This window comes from Pristiophorus japonicus, chromosome 7 (genome assembly GCF_044704955.1).
Source record: "Pristiophorus japonicus isolate sPriJap1 chromosome 7, sPriJap1.hap1, whole genome shotgun sequence".
Taxonomy (NCBI): Eukaryota; Metazoa; Chordata; class Chondrichthyes; family Pristiophoridae; genus Pristiophorus; species Pristiophorus japonicus.
The window spans coordinates 251,309,230-251,321,380 of record NC_091983.1 but is presented as its reverse complement, the minus strand read 5'-3'; the positions used below and the strand labels follow the sequence as shown (position 1 = coordinate 251,321,380).

Here is a 12,151-nt window from a genome sequence, read left to right as displayed (position 1 = left end):
GGCCCTGCACAATCTCAATTTTAAAATTCTGCCTACTCCAGGAGCTCCGCTCCAATTCTGAGTACTTGCTTTTAATCGCTCTATCATGTGTGGTCTGTGGGCAGAAGCTCTGGAATTCCTGCCCTAAACTCCCCTGTCTTGCCTCCTTTGAGACTTCTTAACCCTATCTCTTTGACCAAGCTTCTGGTTGCCTGCCCTAATATCATGTGGTTTAGTGTCTAATTTTGTTTGTTTGATAATGCTCCCGTTGAAGCACTGTAGTACATTAAAGGCACAAGTGGTTTGTTGGTTGAGGGAGGATCATTAACTAACAAACAACTCCCTGTTCTTCCAGTATTGCCATGGGATCATCGGCCTTAATTTGACCAAGCAGGCGCTGTCCACAGGGGAACGTCTGATAAGAGCAACATCTTTGACATTGCAACACTCCCTTAGACCTGCACTGAAGTTAATTTAGTTTAGTTGGTTGGTGGGTGCAGGGTTTCATAGCTCTTCATTATCAATCTCCTTTCCGTCAAGTCAGACTGTCCCAGTTACATTCCCACAGCTGCTCCATCTCACTTTAACAATGCAAGATTATATATGACCCAATATACCCTGAGCCAGAACCCTCTCTGCTCCAAATATAAATCAAACAGACAGTCCCTTTTATTACAAAAGCCCATTTATTCCTTTTGATTGGAGGTGGGGAAGGGGAAGGGGAATGGGAATATGGTGGATAGTTATTGAGTGGTTCATTACCACAGTAGGGTTGTTAGAGGTATTTCATAAACTTCGCTTAAAACCTGCAAGGTCATACCCACTGCCCCCCTCCCCTGAGACTGGTGGTAACAGGCTGCAGAACCCCACATTAGATTAAGGAAATAGGAGGAGCCTGGTATTTCTAACAGCAGCCATATTTTGAGGAAGTGCAGCTCATACAGCGAGTCCTGTGGGAAGATGTGGAACAGTTTCTGTAAACATTCCGCCAGTCCAGGGATAACAGGCACTCATACCAGTCGCCTCGATCTAGATCACCGGCTGAGAGACTGTCGCAAAAGTTCGTACATCAACTGATCCTATGAAAGAAACAGAGTTAGAGAGAGATGGATGACACAAAAATACACAATCATAAGCTCTAATAGATTAAACGCATGGGCAAAAGTTGGGGGAGGGCTAGTTTTAATGCTGGTTAAACAAACCACAACACAGCCCAGATCACTGGCGATAAGATAAAAAGCTGGGATCTTGGGAGTCTGCCTCCAGCTACAGGCCAGCTGAACATCGGTCAGGGAGCAGTGTTCCCACAGTGAATAATTACCCATCTGCCAAAGTCCACACGGGAATGGACCCAAAACACTTGCTGACAGAGTTCTATCTGCCCATTGCCCATCGTACCAACATTCCTTTGTAGCTTCCTCTGGTCTAAAGAATTAACTGTCCCTCTTATTTGGTGTGATCTGCAAATCCTGACATCATTCCCTCTTGGCCCATCACTCCTACTCTCCACTTTCCTCTCTAACGCTGCCGAATTAACTGAACCGAGCCAGGGACCAACTCACAGTTTACTGAGTAGACTGGGCCGATATTCTCTAGAGTTTAGAAGAATGAGTGGTGATCACATTGAAACATACAACATTCTTTACAGGGTTTGACAGGGTAGATGCTGAGAGGATGTTTCCCCTAGCTGAGGAGTCTAGAAACAAGGGTCACAGTCTCAGAAAAAGGGGGTCGGCCATTAGGACTGAGATGAGGAGAAACTTCTTCAGTCAGAAGGTTGTGAATCTTTGGAATTCCCTACCCCAGAGGACTGTGGAGGCTCAGTTGTTGAGTATATTCAAGACAGAGATCGATAGATTTTTGGATATTAAGGGAATCAAAGGATAGGGGGAATAGTGCAGGAAAGTGGAGTTGAGATAGAAGATCAACCTGATCTCATTGAATGGTGGAGCAGGTTTGAGGGGCTGAATGGCCTACTCCTATTTCTTATGTTACAAAGCCCATACCCCCCAATCACATCACAGGATATCCGTGTCACCACACAAAGCACAACCTCCCAGCACCTAACAACATTCCAGGAGCAAATGGGAGGGGAGGCCACACAAAGAGGGACTAGTGCGTTATGAACTGTTTCTCCCCATCTCACACAGCACACTTGGGAGCATCAGACTGACAGGCGATCAAACCTACAGACACAGTGAATGATACTAAACGAGTACTCTGCATCAGTATTGTCAGGATACTGGATGAGATAAAAAAAAATAAAGAGGAGTTACTAGAAAAGCTAGCAATATTTAAAGTGGATAAGTCACCCAATCCGGATGGAATGCATCCTACGTTGTCGAGGGAGGGAAGGAAAGAAAATGCGGTGTTGATGGCCACAATCTTCCAATCCTTCAATACAGGGGTGGTGCCAAAGGACTGGAGGATTCCAAATATTACACCCTTGTTTAAAAAAGGGCGAGAAGGCTAAACGTGGCACTCACAGGCCAGTCAGTTTAATGTCGGTGGAGACGCTTTTAAGAACAATGATCCGGGAGAAAACTAACAGCCACTTGGACAGGCATGGACTAATAAAGGAGAGCCAGGGTAGACTTGTTACGGGCGATTAGACTAACTTGAGTCTTTTGATGAGGTAATAAATAGAGATGATAAATGAGGCAGTGCAGTTGATGTTGTATATGAACTTTCTAAAGGCGTTTGATAAAAGTGCCACATATTAGGCTCATGAGCAAACGTGAAATCCATGGGATAAAAGGGGCAGCAGCATCATCTATACAAAACTGGCTAAGGGATAGAAGACATCATCATAGACAGTCCCTCGGAATCGAGGAAGACTTGCTCCCACTCTAAAAAGTGAGTCCTTAGATGACTGAACAGTCCAATACGGGAATTACAGTCTCTGTCAAAGGAGGGACAGACAGTGGTTGAGGGAAAGGGTGGGTGGGACTGGTTTGCCACACGCTCCTTCCGCTGCCTGCGCTTGTTTTCTGCATGGTCTCGGTGACGATACTCGAGGTGCTCAGCGCCCTCCCGGATGCTCTTCCTCCACTTAAGATGGTCTTTGGCCAGGAATCCCAGGTGTCGGTGGAGATGTTGCATTTTATCAGGGAGGCTTTGAGGGGGTCTTTGTAACCTTTCCTCTGCCTACCTGGGGCTCGTTTGCCATGTAGGAGTTCCGAGTAGAGCGCTTGCTTTGGGAGTCTTGTATCTGGCATGCGAACAATGTGGCCTGCCCAGCGGAGCTGATCGAGTGTGATCAGTGCTTCAATGCTGGGGATGTTGGCCTGGTCAAGGACGCTAATGTTTGTGCGTCTGTCCTCTCAGGGGATTTGCAGGATCTTGCGGACACATCGTTGGTGATATTTCTCCAGCGATTTGAGGTGTCTACTGTGCATGGTCCACGTCTGTGAGCCATACAGGAGGGTGGGTATTACTACAGCCCTGTAGACCATGAGCTTGGTGCCAGATTTGAGGCCCTGATCTTCGAACACTCTTCCGAAGGCTGCGCTGGTGCACTGGAGGGAGGCACCAGTGGCATTCCCCAAGGTTTAATACTAAGACCACTGTTGTTTTTGATATTTTACAGTGTTTGAACTGTATAAAACACTAGTTAGGCCACAGCTGGTGTATTGCATGCAGTTCTGGTCACCGCATTACAGGAAGGATGTGATTGCACGAGAGAGGAAACAGAGGAGATTTACGAGGATGTTGCCTGGGCTGTAGACTTTTAGCTATGAGGAAAGATTGGATAGACTGGGTCTGTTTTCTTTAGAGCACAGGAGGCTGAGTGGAGACCTTATTGAGATGTCTAAAATTAGGATGCGACTATTTGCACTGCCCTTGTCTCTGATTGGCTCGACAATTTCACTGCAGCTATTGCTGATTGGTCAGTTTAAGAGGATAAGCCACATCCTGAATTTGCTGTGGTGTGTATTGGAACCGCCCAGCCCAAGTTCTGACTGACTTCAGAAATTGTACCTCGATCCATTTCAACTTCAGAAACCACAGAGGATAGGTTTCCCCAGAAGCCACCAAGTGCCAACCGAAGTCCCTTGCCCCAGCACAAGTGCATAGATGGGGCATTGTGTACGGATTGTTAACAGGTTTATTGGGTATGAAGTGAATAGTGACAGTGTCGTGACTTCTAGATTCGAAGAAACTCTTCCCCCCTCCAATCCCCCTCTCCCACTCATCGGGAGGCTCGGGGGCTTGCGGCTCTCTCATCCTCCCCCCGGCTCTCCCTCTCTCCCCCCGCCCGGCCGCATCTCCCCATCCCCAGCTCTCTCTTCCCCCCCCCCCCCCAGCCGCCTCTTCCCCTTCCCCCACCCCAGTCACTCGGAGCCCCGCGGAGGATCAGAAGCCCGGTCAGTGGTCACTCGGAGGATCGTGGAACGTGATTGGACTGATTGTGGAGCCCCGTTTACGGGCAGAAGGCATCAGGGGCGGAGTCTCGAGAGGACACAGAAGGACCGAAAAAGGACAGTACAAATAGTCACATCGATAAAGTTATGAGGGGCCCGGATAGAGTGGACAGGCTAATGGGACTCAAGGTAGACAAGTCCCCTGGTCCTGATGAAATGCATCCCAGGGTATTAAAAGAGATGGCGGAAGTTATAGCAGATGCATTCGTTATAATCTACCAAAATTCTCTGGACTCTGGGGAGGTACCAGCGGATTGGAAAGCAGCTAATGTAATGCCTCTGTTTAAAAAAGGGGGCAGACAAAAGGCAGGTAACTATAGGCCGGTTAGTTTAACATCTAGTGGGGAAAATGTTGGAAGCTATCATTAAGGAAGAAATAGCGGGACATCTAGTTAGGAATAGTGCAATCAAGCAGACGCAACATGGATTCATGAAGGGGAAATCATGTTTAATTTACTGGAATTCTTTGAGGATATAATGAGCATGGTGGATAGAGGTGTACCGATGGATGTGGTGTATTTAGATTTCCAAAAGGCATTCGATAAGGTGCCACACAAAAGGTTACTGCAGAAGATAAAGGTACGCGGAGTCAGAGGAAATGTATTAGCATGGATAGAGAATTGGCTGGCGAACGGAAAGCAGAGAGTCGGGATAAATGGGTCCTTTTCGGGTTGGAAATCGGTGGTTAGTGGTGTGCCACAGGGATCGGTGCTGGGACCACAACTGTTTACAATATACATAAATGACCTGGAAGAGGGGACAGATTGTAGTGTAACAAAATTTGCAGATGACACAAAGATTAGTGGGAAAGCGGGTTGTGTAGAGGACACAGAGAGGCTGCAAAGAGATTTGGATAGGTTAAGCGAATGGGCTAAGGTTTGGCAGATGGAATACAATGTCAGAAAATGTGAGGTCATCCACCTTGGGAAAAAAAACAGTAAAAGGGAATATTATTTGAATGGGGAGAAATTACAACATGCTGCGGTGCAGAGGGACCTGGGGTCCTTGTGCATGAAACTCTTTTAGAGTCTACCTATAAAACATTAAACCGTGCCACCCGACCTGGATGACACACCAGACATTTACAAGGCCCTTTTTTTCCTTTTTTTTGGTTTTTTTTTTGGGCACTAAAATCACCTTTTTCCCCAGTGCCCCCTATAAAAGGGAAGGGGACACTAAAAACACCAGCAATTAAAACAAATTAAACTTTAAAATGTAAAATCAAATTAAAATTTGGTTTCCTTGTGCATGAATCCCAAAAAGTTAGTTTGCAGGTGCAGCAGGTAATCAGGAAGGCGAATGGAATGTTGGCCTTCATTGCGAGAGGGATGGAGTACAAAAGCAGGGAGGTCCTTCTGCAATTGTACAGGGTATTGGTGAGGCTGCACCTGGAGTACTGTGTGCAGTTTTGGTCACCTTACTTAAGGAAGGATATACTGGCTTTGGAGGGGGTACAGAGACGATTCACTAGGCTGATTCCGGAGATGAGGGGGTTACCTTATGATGATAGATTGAGTAGACTGGGTCTTTACTCGTTGGAGTTCAGAAGGATGAGGGGTGATCTTATAGAAACATTTAAAATAATGAAAGGGATAGACAAGATTGAGGCAGAGAGGTTGTTTCCACTGGTCGGGGAGACTAGAACTAGGGGGCACAGCCTCAAAATACGGAGGAGCCAATTTAAAACCGAGTTGAGAAGGAATTTCTTCTCCCAGAGGGTTGTGAATCTGTGGAATTCTCTGCCCAAGGAAGCAGTTGAGGCTAGCTCATTGAATGTATTCAAGTCACAGATAGATAGATTTTTAACCAATAAGGGAATTAAGGGTTACGGGGAGAGGGCGGGTAGGTGGAGCTGAGTCCACGGCCAGATCAGCCATGATCTTGTTGAATGGCGGAGCAGGCTCGAGGGGCTAGATGGCCTTCTCCTGTTCCTAATTCTTATGTTCTTATGAAGGACCTGTTTCCCTTCACAGATGGGTCAACAACCAGATTTAAGGTAATGTGGAGGGGGGGGGGGGGGGGGGGAAAGGAGGTTTAGAGTAGATTTGAGGGGAAATGTCTTCACCCAGAGGGTGATGGGGGTCTGGAACTCGCTGCCTGAGGGGGTGGTGCAGGCAAATTCAGCAGCTGCCTTCAAAAGAGAATTGGTAAACACTTTTTAAAAAGTACTTGAATGTGCACTTGAAGTGCCGTAACCTGCAGGGCTACGGACCAGGAGCTGGAAAGTGGGATTCGGCTGGATAGCTCTTGGTTGGTCGGCCGGACACGATGGGCCAAAATGGCCTCCTTCCGTGCTGTAAATTTCTATAATTCTATGATTTTGAACGCACCGCCTGAGGGGGTGGTGCAGACAAATTCAGCAGCTGCCTTCAAAAGAGAATTGGTAAACACTTGGTGAGAAAATTGTAGTGATATGGGACCGAGTCGGGGGGGTGGATTAACTGGATTGTTCTTCGAAAGAGCAGGCGCAGATGTTATGGGCCAAATGGCCTCCTTCTATGCCGTACACTACTATGATTCTATATAAATTAATGACTTAGACTTGGGGTATGGGACACAATGTCAAAGTTTGTAGGTGGCACGAAATTTGGAAGTGTAGTGAGGAGGATAGTGATAGACCTCAAGAAGACATAGACAGGCTGGTGGAATGGGCGGACATGTGGCAGATGAAATTTAACGCAGAAAAGTGAGTGCGGCTACATTTTGGTAGGAAGAATGAGGAGAGACAACACATAAATAGTATAATTTTGAAGGGTGTGCAAGAAGAGAGAGAGACCTGGGGGTATTATGGGCTTTATACAGAGGCAGAGAGCACAAAAACCAGGCAGTTACGCTAAGCCTATATAAAACACCAGTTCGGCCCCAGTGTCCACACTTTATGAACAACATGAAGGTTTTCATGAAGGCCTCCGAGTCAGAAGGTTGTGGGTTCAAGTCCCACTCCAGGAACATGGGCACCTAAATCATCACGGAATCATCAAAGAAGCATAGAAATTTACAGCAGGGGAGGAGGCCATTTCGACCCATCGCGTCTACGCCGGCCGACAAAGAGTTATCCAGCCTAATCCCACTTTCCAGCTCTTGGTCCATAGCCCTGTAGGTTACGGTACTTCACGTGCATATCCAGGTACTTCTTAAACGTGGTGAGGGTTTCTGCCTCTACCACCCTTTCAGGCAGTGAGTTCCAGACCCCACCACCCTCTGGATGAAAAGATTTCCCCTCAAAACCTCCTACCAATTACTTTAAATCTATACCCCCTAGTTATTGACTCCTCTGCTAAGGGAAACAGGTCCTTCCTATCCACTCTCTCTAGGCCCCTCAATGTTATACACCTCAATCAGGTCTCCCCTCAGCCTCCTGTGCTCCAAAGAAAACAAACCCAGTCTATCCAATCTTTCCTCATAGCTAAAAAATCTCCAGTCCAGGCAACATCCTCGTAAATCTCTGCAACCTCTCTAGTGCAATCACATCTTTCCTATAATATGGTGACCAGAACTGCCGCAGTACTCCAGCTGTGGCCTAACCAGCGTTTTATACAGTTCAAACATAACCTCCCTACTCTTATATTCTATGCCTCGGCTAATAAAGACAAGTATTCCGTATGCCTTCTTAACCACCATCTAGCTGGCCTGCTATCTTCAGGGATCTGTGGACCTGCACTCCAAGGTCCCTTTGTTCCTCTACACTTCTCAGTGTCTCACCATTTAATTTGTATTCCCTTGCCTTGTTAGCCCTCCCCAAATGCATTACCTCACAATTATCTGGATTGACTAAATCTAGGCTGACACTCCAGTGCAGTGCTGAGGGAGTGCTGCACTGTCGGAGGTGCCGTCTTTCGGATCAGATGTTAAACCGAGGCCCCATCTGCTCTTTCAGGTAGACGCAAAAGATCCTATGGTATTATTTCGAAGAAGAGCAGAGGAGTTATCCCTCTATCAACATCACAAAAACAGATCATCTGGTCATTATCACAGTGCTGTGTGTGGGAGCTTGCTGTGTGCAAGTTGGCTGCTGCGTTTCCCACATTACAACAGTCACTACACTCCAAAAGTACTTCATTGGCTGTAAAGCGCTTTGAGATGTCCGGTGGTCGTGGAGTGGGTACAGAAGAGATTTACTGGAGTGGTTCCAGGGATGAGGGAATATAGCTATGTGGATAGACTGGAGAAGCTGGGCTTGTTCACCTTAGAGCAGAGAAGGCTGAGGAGATTTGATAGAAGTGTTTAAAATCACCAAGGGTTTAGACAGTAAATAAAGAGAAACGGCTTCTAATGGCGGAGGGTCGATAAACAGTGGCCACAGATTTAAGGTGATTTGACAAATGAACCAGAGGTAACATGAGGAAAAACAATTTTGCAATAAATGGTTAGGATCTGGAATGCACTGCCTGATAGGATGGTGGAGGCAGATTCAATAGTAGCCTTCAAAAGGGAATTGGATAAATACTCGAAGGAGAAAGAATTGCAGGGCTATAGGGAAAGAGCGAGGAACTGGGACTAACTGGATCCCGCTTCGAAAGCGCCAGCCCAGACTCGACGGGCCGAATGGCCTCCCTCAGCCCAGACTCGACGGGCCGAATGGCCCAGACTCGACGGGCCGAATGGCCTCCCTCGGCCCAGACTCGACGGGCCGAATGGCCTCCCTCGGCCCAGACTCGACGGGCCGAATGGCCCAGACTCGACGGGCCGAATGGCCCAGACTCGACGGCCTCCCTCGGCCCAGACTCGACGGGCCGAATGGCCTCCCTCGGCCCAGACTCGACGGGCCGAATGGCCTCCCTCGGCCCAGACTCGACGGGCCGAATGGCCTCCCTCGGCCCAGACTCGACGGGCCGAATGGCCCAGACTCGACGGGCCGAATGGCCTCCCTTGGCCCAGACTCGACGGGCCGAATGGCCTCCCTCAGCCCAGACTCGATGGGCCGAATGGCCTCCTGTGTTGTACTGTTCGATGATCTCACCTTTTTGGACACAGAAGGTTTCACTTTGTCGAAGGCTGCTTCAAAGTGCTGCCGTGCGACCCGTATGCTGGAACAGGGAGCTGAAAGTCAAAAACAGTCAACACAAGGCTATCAGGAGCAGTGGAGTGGCTCAGCAAGCGAGAGGGGGAGGGGGCAGGGAGGGCTCAGAGGGCTGCAGGCCCGTGGTGGGGGGGGGGGGGTTTCGGAGTACCGTTGGGGGGTGGGGGGGGGAAGGGGGTGTCAGAGTACCGTTGGGGGGGGTCTCAGAGTACCATTGTGGGGGGGGTCTCAGAGTACCGTGTGGGGGGGGGGGGGTCTCGGAGTACCGTTGGGGGGGGTCTCAGAGTACCATTGTGGGGGGGGTGTCAGAGTACCGTGTGGGGGGGGGGGTGTCAGAGTACCGTTGGGGGGGGTCTCAGAGTACCGTGAGGGAGGGGGGTCTCAGAGTACCCTGTGGGGGGGGGGGGGTCTCGAAGTACCGTTGTGGGGTGTCTCGAAGTACCGTGGGGGGGAGGGGGGGGTCTCAGAGTACCGTGTGGGGGGGGTCTCGAAGTACCGTGGGGGATCTCGAAGTACCGTTGGGGGGTGTCTCGAAGTACCGTGGGGGGGAGGGGGGGTCTCAGAGTACCGTGTTTGGGGGGGGGGGTTGTAGATCTGTGTTGTGGGGTACAGGTTGTTGAGAACAGGAACGGTGAGATGTTCTTACCTGGGTCCAGACTCTGGGTGGACAGCTGCTCTCTCAGGACGTTAATGGAAGCTTCACGCACCAATGCAGACAGGTCAGCACCCCTACAGAAGGCAACAGACAATCAACGCAGCTCCCCCTCAACTAACTGTGGGCCGTCGAAAGCCAGATGTAATCGTACCTCCCTCACACAGCCCCAGACAGGAAGCACTGAGCCCCCATCGACAGGCCATCACCACCCAACAGCACTCCAGGTCCAGGCCCAATCCCCAGCCTCTGCTGGATGAGCAGCCCTGGCTTCAACACTCAAATCTCTGGGGGATGGCCGGAGATCGAGGGAACACCAAAGCAAATAGGTTTCCTTAAAGAGTTCAGAGCAAGTATGTTCCCTTAAAGAAAAAGGATGGGATTAACAAATCTCGAGCCCCTGGATGTTCAGGAGCATACGGGGCAGGATACAGAAAAAAAGGAAGGCTTATGACAGATCCCGAGGGCCCAATACTGCAGAAACCCAAGAGGGGTAGAGAAAGTGCAGGGGTGCAATTAAAAAGGAAATTAGAAAAACAAAGAGAGGGCTTGAAAAAATATTCGCAAGTAAAATCAGGGAAAACCCAAAGATGTTTTATAAATACATAAAGAGCAAGAGGATAACTAGAGAAAGAGTGGGGCCTATTAGAGACCATAAAGGAAATCTGTGTGTGGAGGCAGAGGACGTGGGTCAGATTCTTAATCAATACTTTTCATCTGTTTTCACAAAAAAGAGAGGGGCGATGCAGACTTTGCAATGAGGGAGGAGGAGTGTGAAATATTAGACCATATAACCATAGTGAGGGGGAATTATTAATGAGCTTAGCAGCTTTGAAAGTGGATAAATCCCCAGGTCCGGATGAAATGTATCCCAGGTTGTTGAGAGAAGCAAAAGAGGAAATAGCAGAGGCTCTGACCATCATTTTCCAATCCTCTCTGGCTACAGGTGTGGTGCCAGAGGACTGGAGGTCTGCTAATGTTGTACCTTTGTTTAATAATGGAGAAAGGGATAGACCGAGTAATTACAGGCCAGTCAGTCTAACCTCGGTGGTGGGAAAATTATTGGAAAATATCCTGAGGGACAGGATAAATCTTCATTTGGAAAGACACAGATTAATCAAGGACAATCAGCATGGATTTGTGAAGGGAAGATCGTGTCTGACTAACTTGATTGAATTTGTCGAGGAGGTAACCAGGAGGATCAATGAGGACAGTGCATATGATGTAGTGTATATGGATTTAAGCAAAGCTTTTGATAAGATCCCACATGGCAGACTGGTCACGAAAGTAAAATCCCATGGGTTGTTTTCTTTGGAATAGAGGAGGCTGATGGAGGTGTATAAAATTATGAGGGGCCTGGATAGAGTGGATAGCAAGGACCAATTTCACTTAGCAGAGGGGTCAACAACCAGGGGCCAGAGATTTAAAGTAATTGGTAGGAGGTTTAGAGGGGAATTGAGGAGAAATGTTTTCACCCAGAGGGTGGTGGGGGTCTGGAACTCACTGCCTGAAAGGGTGGTAGAGGCAGAAACCCTCATCGCATTTAAAAAGTACTTGGATGTGCAGTTGAAGTGCTGTAGCCTTTAAGGCTACGGACCAAGAGCTGGAAAGTGGGATTTGGCTAGCTAGCTCTTTGTCTGCCGGTGCAGACACAATGGGCCGAATGGCCTCCTTCCGTGCTGTAATTTCTATGTTTCTATGACCAGACAAGGTGTGATGGGAGTGGGAAAGATACAGGCAACATGACTCAATGTTCCCAATCCTGCCCCTCTCCCTGTGTACACCAGACCCTTTCTCCCTGTGTACACCAGACCCCTCTCTCCCTGTGTACACCTGACCCCTCTCTCCCTGTGTACACTAGAACCCTCTTCCCTGTGTACACCAGAACCCTCTTCCCTGTGTACACCTGACCCCCCTCTCCCTGTGTACACCTGACCCCTCTTCCCTGTGTACACCTGACCCCTCTCTCCCTGTGTACACCAGACCAGGAGTGGGGCAGCTGACCCCTCTCCCTGTGTACACCAGACCCCTCTTCCTGTGTACACCAGAACCCTCTTCTCTGTGTACACCAGACCC

The 12,151-nt window shown here is 48.8% G+C and overlaps 1 long non-coding RNA gene across 1 annotated transcript; it reads right to left on the bottom strand.

Annotated features, from left to right (window-relative positions):
* Positions 1-646: 646 nt before the first annotated feature.
* On the bottom strand, positions 647-10,189 carry LOC139267498 (uncharacterized). The gene is made up of 3 exons (XR_011593919.1): positions 10,070-10,189; positions 9,364-9,443; positions 647-1,058 (listed from the first exon to the last, which is right to left on the bottom strand). It is a non-coding gene; the product is annotated as an uncharacterized lncRNA (long non-coding RNA).
* Between the last annotated feature and the right edge of the window lie 1,962 nt (positions 10,190-12,151).